General features: G+C 37.1%; 1 pseudogene; it reads right to left on the bottom strand.

Annotated features, from left to right (window-relative positions):
• Nucleotides 1-580: 580 nt before the first annotated feature.
• On the bottom strand, nucleotides 581-7,623 carry LOC142836425 (arylacetamide deacetylase-like 2; annotated as a pseudogene).
• Between the last annotated feature and the right edge of the window lie 2,049 nt (nucleotides 7,624-9,672).

The raw sequence follows: 9,672 nt of genomic DNA, 5'->3' as shown, positions 1-9,672 counted from the left end.
CTTAACTGGGGGAGGGGGAGGGAAATGGGAGGCGGTGGCGGGGAAGAGACAGAAATCTTTAATAAATAAATTTTAAAAAAGTGAATATAAAAAAAATACACCAATATTACATGGAGAACACGAAAGCAGACTGCAGCACAGGCAGGTGTAGTGGGAGAAGGAAACCACCTGCTTCACGAGTTTGCCTGAGCCAGAAAATAAATGAACATTAGAAGCATGGTTTTGCAAAAACAAAAAAAAAAGATTGTCTTTTTCTCCACCTACTCTATTCTCATATATTCTACTATACTTTTCACCCATATTATAGAGTCTTGTTATGGTAAAATGAGAATCATCCCTCATACGTTCATGTATTTGAATAATTAATTGGTCCCAATTGGTGCTGCTATTTGGGTAGAGCATGAAACCTTTAGGAGGTGAATATTTCCTAGAGGAAGTACACCACCGAGTAAGACGACCAATCCACAATCCACATCTTTGTAAAGCAGCTGATATCCAGTGAACCATTATAGATCTAGATATTATACACACTTTGATAAATATTGAGCTAATTTATCTTAATTAGCCATTTTCCCCAGTCCTAAACTGCTATATACCTGTGAGTATCCATAGTTTGGACTAGCAAAGGGAACAGCTTGCTAGCCACAAGTGCCAGATAGGAAGCTTTTAATTTTCCAAGAATAGGGTTACTGTGAACATGGTTCTTTTTGTACTTGTCAGAAAGAACGTCACTCCAGTTCACAAACTTGAACATGTGTCTTGATCCTTCAGACATGTGTTCATTTCACAGTCCAGCCTAGGGCAGGGCTGTGTCTTCAGTGAGGTACAAGCTTGACAGCTTAACTCCTACCTCCCTTGGTAGAAAGGGACCAGGTTCACACTCTCGATGATGAGATGGCAGGAAGGTGCCGATAAACTGTAGTGTACAGGGTATAACAAGGCTTGTGAGTTAATTTTTTTTTTTTTAGTTTTTTTCGAGACAGGATTTCTCTGTAGTTTTGGAGCCTGTCCTGGAACTAGCTCTTGTAGACCAAGCTGGCCTCGAACTCACAGAGATCCGCCTGCCTCTGCCTCCCGAGTGCTGGGATTAAAGGCATGCGCCATCATCGCCCGGCTTTGTGGGTTAATTTTATCTCTGTGTTTTGAATTTATCTGGAGCTGTGGATGCAGAAACAATACTCAGTGGCTTTCACACAAAGGGAGTCACAACCTTTCCTTAATAACCTACTGTAAATAAATTTAAAAAAATGTAAACACTCATGATTTTTTCCACATTTGCTCTTTTAGAGATGTGGGGATTTGACATTCCACCCTCATCAGTGAGGAAATGGTGTCTGCTATCCTGCTCACATGCAATTGTTCACAGTAGGATAATCAAACGGAAGCATGATGAGGAGAGTCCTAGAGAAGAAGATGGGATGAACTGTGTTTCAGACTACTTACTGAAAATTCAAATTTTGAGTGTTTTGTTTTGGGGTATATAGTATGAGAGAGAGAGAGAGAGAGAGACAGAGAGACAGAGAGAGACAGAGAGAGACAGAGAGAGACAGAGAGAGACAGAGACAGAGAGACAGAGGCAGAGACAAAGACAGAACCTGAGAGAGACAAACACATAGAGAAAGAGAGAGGAAGAGAGGGTGTGTGTGTGCTTTTATCTATACCAGGTTGTTTACAGAACATACTGTTCCCTGTCTCAGCCTTTCAGGTGCTCAGGTTATAGGCATATAACCTGAATGAGCAGAAACAACATATAGAAGTAATTTAAATATTGACATATAAGTCATATTCAAATGGAACCTAAACATATTAAAATATTCAAACAAGCATCCTACCTTTGGGAAAACACACAAAATTATTTATAAAAAATAAGCCGGGCAATGGTGGCATATACCTTTAATCCCAGCACTTGGGAGGCAGAGGCGGGGGGATCTCTGTGAGTTCGAGGCCAGCCTGGTCTACAAGAGCTAGTTCTAGGACAGGCTCCAAAGCTACAGTGAAACCCTGTCTTGAAAAACAAAATAAATAAATAAATAAAATTTAAAATGTGCGAAATGATGTGGAGTGGTTTGTGCCTAGCCACTGTCTTTACCAGAAATGGAAGGTCTCCTCACTTTGCAGCTTCTTCTTCTCCTGCACACTACAGAAGAGAACGACAGTGGGGTGCTAAGGTTCATCACCTAGGCAGTACCTGTGCTTTGATGACAGTGCCCTATCTACAGCTGTCTATATCTGCAGCCTTTCCCATGGAAGGTCAGGATAGAGCTAGAGCTTTCAAGGTCACGCCCTCATCAAAAGGTTGGTTGGTGTAAAATAAAAGGATTAGATCTCAACAGAGCGTAAGTAAATAACTGGCTAGCCGTAAAATACACATACGCGCATGCACGCAACAGATAGAAAGTTCTACAAGTTCAAAGAAGAAATAGTTTCCTAAGAGACTCTTATCTAGGTTCTTGGTCTGAAAAATAATTCAGTGTGTCATAAAGGTCAGGGATTAAACAGCATGGCACATTGTATCAATACTTAAGCAGATTCAAGGGAGAGCTCCTCTGCACGCAAGCAGGTGTGGAACCCAAGGAAGGCAGTAGATGTTTATGGTAGAAACAAGTTCATTCCTGGAGTCCAATATCCCCCTAGCCTAGCAGAATGCCTACACCCCAGGGGTCAATCACCAATTCACTTCAAAAAAGACATCAAGACTGAATGAGGAATGTATTGATTTCTTCATGCTTGAGTACACGTATGAACATGAACCAGCATATATGTGCGTTCACAGGCACATGTATACACATTTACATGAAAAAAATACAGAAATTAAGGGACAGTCATCACATTTAATGGGAAAAGGAAAGAATAATGGCTGCCTGTGCAGTAATTCAAATTTTCACAAGTTTTGATTAAAAGAAGAAGGAAGAAATACTAGTACATTAACATGATAGTTTAAACTTGCAGTCCTAAAGAAAAGAACTAAGGGAGAAGGCAGTACCTGGAATTCAAGTTTTACTATTCCTGGGCAGGCCTGAGACACTGGGTCTCTTCTCTCAATACCCATCGTATTGAAGCTACTAAAATTTCAAAATATGAATATATCTGCGCATTCAAAGTACTGTGATTTATTATTAGAAATCCAAATAGTGGTTCCCAGTGCACTGAGACCGTTCCAGAATATCACATACGCGCCATTCCTGAAACACTCTGATAACCAGGACCTACAGTGCAGGCTCTTTCGTAAAATAGCAATTATGAAAAACTTTTCATTGCTTGAATTAATCTAGGACTGTGGACACCTGAAGAACAGCTACAGAAGTGCGTCTGTAACAAACATCTGCTTTCCACAACTTTTTCTGACAGCCCTTTGTGGGGTCACCTATGCACTTTGTGCAAAGACCGGAGTTATTGCCATGAAGATGATGCATAGCTTTCAAGGCTACAGATACAAAGACCCTTTGTCTTATTTGCTGTCCGTCAGCACCTTGAAGGAAAAGCACAGTAGTGGGTGAATAAGCAGTGTCTCCTCAACCCGAAAAGCTTTGCTCTGACAAAGAAGTAGCTATCAAATGCTGTGTCCTAAAAATGCTTGAATTCTTTCTAGACTTGCCTTGTGGACCACCTCATGGAATTTCATTAGTTATTCCAAAGAAATGTAGAGTCAGGTAGGGAAAGCATCAAGGAAAGTTTGCTTGGGGTACCTGGATAGCTGGCGATGTGAGATGCACAGAACAGAAGCAGGCAAAGAAAAAGGCAGACAGGCGCAATGAAGACCTCCGCGTGTCCGCACCAGGGCAGAAGAGTCAAACATCTATAGCAAAAACATACCACTTGAGTTGCTGATACTGCCGATGGACACCCAGAACTGTCTCTAGAAATACAAATGCGAAGGAACTATTCCATATTTTGTAAGAATTGTGTCCTGGAGGAAGAACTTGACCACAGAACACAATCTTCAAGGGCAGCTGGGAATGGATACTGAGGAGCAAGTCTATAGCTTTAAAGAAACATCAAACACCTCAAAATGCACTATTATTAAACTTATATATTCAAATGATCTCCCAATTTTACCAACAGATGTATTAATAAAATGCATCCCTACTTTGAACCCTTAATATCATCAACTAAACCTGAGGTCACTAAAAATTTCTGTTTTAAAATAAGAAGTAGATTCTGGTGTAAAGGGTTTCAGATGCTGGTTCTCTGTTAGGATGACGGCAAGAGAATTATTCTTCACTCTCATAATGTTTACTAGATTTGCCCAGCTCACAGAGAAGCTGGCAACTCAAAAGCAATCCATGATTATTGATAGAGTTCCCAGAAACATGTGCAATCAGAGAACATGATATCCAAATATACATGGGGATCTTCATTTAGAAATTTATTTAAGTCAGAATTCTATAAAGTTGTAGAATATCAAGTCACAAACTTGAGATTTTGAGTCAATGTTGGTATAATATTTAATTATTCAATATTATTTAATACTAGTATTTAAGTATTTCTGTATTTTAAAGCACATCCTCAAATTATTTAAGTATATTAGTGGGTCTTAGTAAAACACTGTAAGTTAATTATTAAGATAAAATACTATTGTACCTCTTATTCTGTGAGGTTGTGTGTGCTATAGGAGCACACCTCAATTGGACTGTCTTGTTAATTATCTCTATCATTTTAAACCATTAGACTTCTTAAATTATTTATACATCAATATAAACAATGTTAGTCAGATGGTCCTCTTGAATTTTTTATATTTCAAATGGTATCCAAATGTTTTAAAAATAGCAAAATCGAAATAAAGTAAATTTAAAAATATAAACATACAGCAAGGTAAATAATTGCAAGTAACTAAAAATATGTACCATTATTAAAGTAAGTGCAACATAATCCACCATTTTAAACACTTATATAAAATGATAATGTGGTTGCTTTGATTTAAATTACAGTGGAAAAGGCAGGACATTCTTAAGATTGTAAGTCAGATATTTCTTAAAACACAAATTATTATTCTGATTGCTTCAAGGAATGATCATGACCATAGCACTAGCCCCTCCAGTACATTTACTGCACCCAAGAAATATTTTTAGTGTATTCAGATATATCCATAATTCTGCAAATCCATTTCCACACCATGGAGTTGGAAGGAAATATATTCACCCTCATGATGAAGCGTTCCTGAATATGGATAACACCCAGTAAGTATTAGAGTAATGTGCATTTCCCATCTTTGGTGTAAGGTTGAAAATTTGGGCCAAAGTCATGATACATGAAGAAATGCTATTTGGGGAACTCTTGAAATGACCTTGGCATGAGTATTGTTGCTGCCCTTTGAGATTTGTACATGGTGTTGTAAATTTTTTAAAATAAGCTTTTTCTAGAGTCATGGGCTTAAACGCTTACATAGAACCATTCATATTTAGCAATTTTCTTAACAAACTTTGTTTGCTTTCTAAACAGAAATAAAATTTCATGTTCATTAAAATAAGCAATATCATATTTTTATATCGGTAATTCCTCATAGAAATTTACTATGAACTGAATCTAATTATACACTTTAAAGGAAGTGAAAAATGGAGCTAAATTTCTGTGATTGCAGAAAGCAACGTCAAAATTCCTTTTAGTTATAAATGTAAACCAGTTTGCTTAAAAAGCACAAAATGGTCTTTATTAATCAAAACAAAAACATACTAAATACTATTAAATTCTTGGGGGGAAAATGAAATCATTGCAGAAAAAAAACTGTATTATGCTCATAAAAGACCAAAGTTCAGTTCAGTGTGGCTAGATGTAATTTATTCAATAGACACAGAAAATACACTTACTGCAGCTTCCTAAGGAAAAGGCACCACCGTGAATATAAATGGTAGCTGCTCTCTGTCTTTCAGACTTCCTTTTTGACAAATACAAACAGGAATGTCACTGAAATCTGTGTTAATCCCTGAAACGTTTTCATCTGAAATTGACTTTGTCACTTGAATTCTCACCACTATGGACAAAAATTCTTCATATTTCACAAGACCCATGTTTTCAAATAATGTGGCCTATCTAAATAAAAATGTAAACATTGTTTAACTTTCATAAGACCAAATGGACATCCAGATACAATGTAAAACATGAGCAACTGATGTGCTAATACCATGTGTGTATATTGCATCCTTCCCCTGGCCTAAGGAAGCATCCACAAAGAGAAGGCAGAGTGCAAAGCCCTGAACTTGAACTTGGGGAGGATTGCTAGCACCCAGTCCGCCGGATGTTACAGGACCCTTATACTCATGAGCTCACACCAACTGTGATTCCCCGCACACAAGTGTGAATGCCAACTTTCTAGTAAGGAGGGAGGGCTGAGTGGCTCAGTAGGCTGCTTCCACAGTAGGGAAGCTATTGGCTAGTGGAGAATGGAGAGTCAGTTTCCTTTAGGGGGTGACTCTTAGGAAGTTCCTCTGGCTCCTGCAGATGGGCCTACCACCATGCACATAGAAACAACTCTAAATGGACTCAGAGCATTTTTTTTTTAAAGATGTGAAACTGAGAGGGAGATTGGGTAGCTGGTTCTGGAAGTATTTCGATGGGGGAGGGGTTGAAAGATAGATTTGATTGCAGTACATTATACACTCGTACACAATTCTCAAAGAATCAATAAATATGTATTAAAACATCACTAGACAATCCCAAGGCAAATACATGCAGACAATATTTATACAAATAAATCAGAGTTGCCATCCTTACTTCAGAAACAACATTGATTACATTATTCAGAATTGTTTAGATTCAAAGCAAAAAGTAAAAATGAGTTAAATAAGTCTCAGTCTGGTTACCTTTCTATCACCTACACAGTTGGGTCTCATCAGCATTTCCTCATGAACATGCCAGGGTCTGTCAGTCAGTGTTTTCTGTACGAGGTGATGTCACTTTTTCTAGCGATTTAGATACTGATAATTTACCCTTCTTTTAAGTAGTCCTTCCTGTAAGTAACACTCATGCACAAAACTAATTAAACCCATGGTGTCTCATAAAAGAAGGGTATGATGTTAGGAGGAGATTGTTGAGAGGCTTCCAACAAAGGGAGAATCACAAGAGAGGTACTTCATCATATCAATTTATATAAAACTGTTGAGAAGATTGTAAAACATTGATTACCTTCTTGATTTCTCCCTTGACCTAATTATCATTGGGTAGTGTGTCATTTAACTTTCAAAAAGTTTGTGTAATGTCTGTAGTATGGGAGCCCATCTGGAGTCCATTCTGACTCACAAGCCATTTGAATTCAAGTTGGCTTGCTTCAGTCTCCTTGAGGATTGTGAGAATGCACTGATTAAGCCAGTGGGAAAGAGCACTTTGCTCAATAGAAAGAACACATTGTCTAGTAGTATTCATGCGTACTGCTGGTGCCAGGCTAAGGGCACATCGAAGTAGAAATTCAAACTGTTTGCCAGCAGTAGGCTCATGATAGATAGGAACAAGAATGGCCTTGTGGTTTTAGATACTGTCTGACTGTCTCTTAGGCTTTGCTCTGCCTTCGTGTAGAAGCAGGCTTTGAAATCAACTCTGGGCTCCTTGGCATTGGCCAACAGGCCTCCTGAATCCACCCTTTGTATCTGTCTCAGTTTCTTTCATCTGCCTCTTCTTCCATCCTTACGCCATCCTCCGGGTACCCAAGTTGAGTCATCAGCAGGCTCTGACACTGTAGATTTGTTTGTTTTTGTTTTTGTTTTTTTATTGTTGCTATCCTGCTTCTTACTTTTTGATCAGATAGGATGCAGAGTGTTATTTGTTTTCCTATACTGAGTGAAACTTGCTTTGGGTCCTTATATATGGTGGATTTGGAAGAAAGTTCTGTGGGGCACTGAAAGTATATTCTTTAGGATTTAATTGGAATGGTCTGCAGATGTCTTTATATCCATTTGATTTATGATGCCACTTAACATCAGAATTCCTCTGTTTAGTTTTGTCTGGATTACCTGTATATTAATGAGAGTCAGGTATGGAAGTTATGCATTGTCCCTGGGTTAAGTTGGGCCAATCTGTACTTTTTATGTCTAATACAAATTTGTTTTTGAAACCGTGTGCTTCTGTTTGTGACATAAATGTTTACCAATGTAATATTCTCTTGATTGAGATTTTGTTTAATGGGTATGAAAATCTAGTTTTGTTTTGAAGTCTGTCTTTCAGCATTAGAATGCTTTCATGTTTCTTGATGGCATTTGCTTAGAATACCATTTTCAGTCATTTTACCATAAGGAATATCTATTGCTGCTAGTGAGGTGTGATTTTTGGAAGAAGCCAAGAATTGGATCCTGCTTTATAATGCGGTTTGTTAGCCTGTTTTTCAGCCAGTCTGTCAGTCTGTTGGGGAACTGAGACTATTAATACTAAGAGTTATTAATCTACATTGTACCATTTCCTGTCATTGTGTTAGTGTGGTAATGTTTTCTTAGATGCCTTTTAGCTAACTCTTCTGAATTATATACTTATTCATTGTATTCTCTTGGATTGGCTTAACCTTCTCTTCAGAGCCAAATATTTCTTTGACTATAATCCTTAGAGCAGATTAGTAGTATATGCATTCCTTAAATCTTGGAAAATTTTTCTTTCTCCTTTAGTTATTACTTATGACTGATGTAGTAGTTTGGTCTAGAACCTGTAGAATGCAAGTCCAACCCATCTGACTTTTAAATCTGTATTGAAAAGTCTGATGTTGCTGGGCAGTGGTGGCACATGCCTTTAATCCCAGCACTCGGGGATGCAGAGGCAGGTGGATCTCTGTGAGTTTGAGGCCAACCTGGTCTACAAGAGCTAGTTCCAGGACAGGCTCCAAAGCTACAGAGAAACCCTGTCTTGAAAAAAAAAAAACAAAAAACAAAAAAAAAATCTGGTGTTATTCTGATAATCATGTCTTACATTTGACATGCTCTTTTTTCCTTGAAGCTTCTCTTTGTTGTCATATCTAATTGTTATTCTGTAATGCATCTTTTCTTTTGATAGGCATCTCTTTAAACTTGGTATTTTTCTTATATTTTTATGTTATAAATATTTCTGTGCATTTGACATGGGTTTCTTGTCATTCTTCTACACTTATCATTCATAAATTTAGTTTAGTTTTGTTTTTAAATGGTGTCCCAGAATTGCTAAATGTTCCATTCTTTGGTTCTTCCAAATTTACCATATCTTTGAACCTTTACAAAAAAAATATAATCCAATAAGGCACCAATATATTTTAGAAAAGCAAGAATAAGTCAAACCAAATGCATGAGATGACAAGAAATATTAAATATTAGTTCAGAAATTAGTTAAAGATAGACTTACAAAATCTTTACATAGCATAAATAAAAGAAGTGGGTCTTTGGAAAGATAATCAAGATAAAGAAATTCCCAAATAAATTTGTAAAAGGATGCCATAATTAATAAAATAACAAAGTTATACAAAATAAAATAATAGATTATGAGGGAGTCTTTAACATAGACTCAAAAAAATTGATAGGACAAGTTGTTAATGCTTTGAAACTTTTATTTCAAAAATCTGAAGACTTAAAAAAATGGAAAAAATTCCAAACTGGCATTACCAATAGAAGTTATAATGTATCAGATTTAAAGCAAGAAAATATGATAATCGATAGTCTCCACCATGATCAGAGGGATTCACTGTTGAATACTATTAAACTATTAGCATTAATAACCAATACCTTTCAAAAA

Source organism: Microtus pennsylvanicus, chromosome 16 (genome assembly GCF_037038515.1).
Source record: "Microtus pennsylvanicus isolate mMicPen1 chromosome 16, mMicPen1.hap1, whole genome shotgun sequence".
Lineage (NCBI taxonomy): Eukaryota > Metazoa > Chordata > Mammalia > Rodentia > Cricetidae > Microtus > Microtus pennsylvanicus.
Note: the sequence above shows the minus strand (reverse complement) of the source record. Positions and strands in the feature narration are given on the sequence as shown.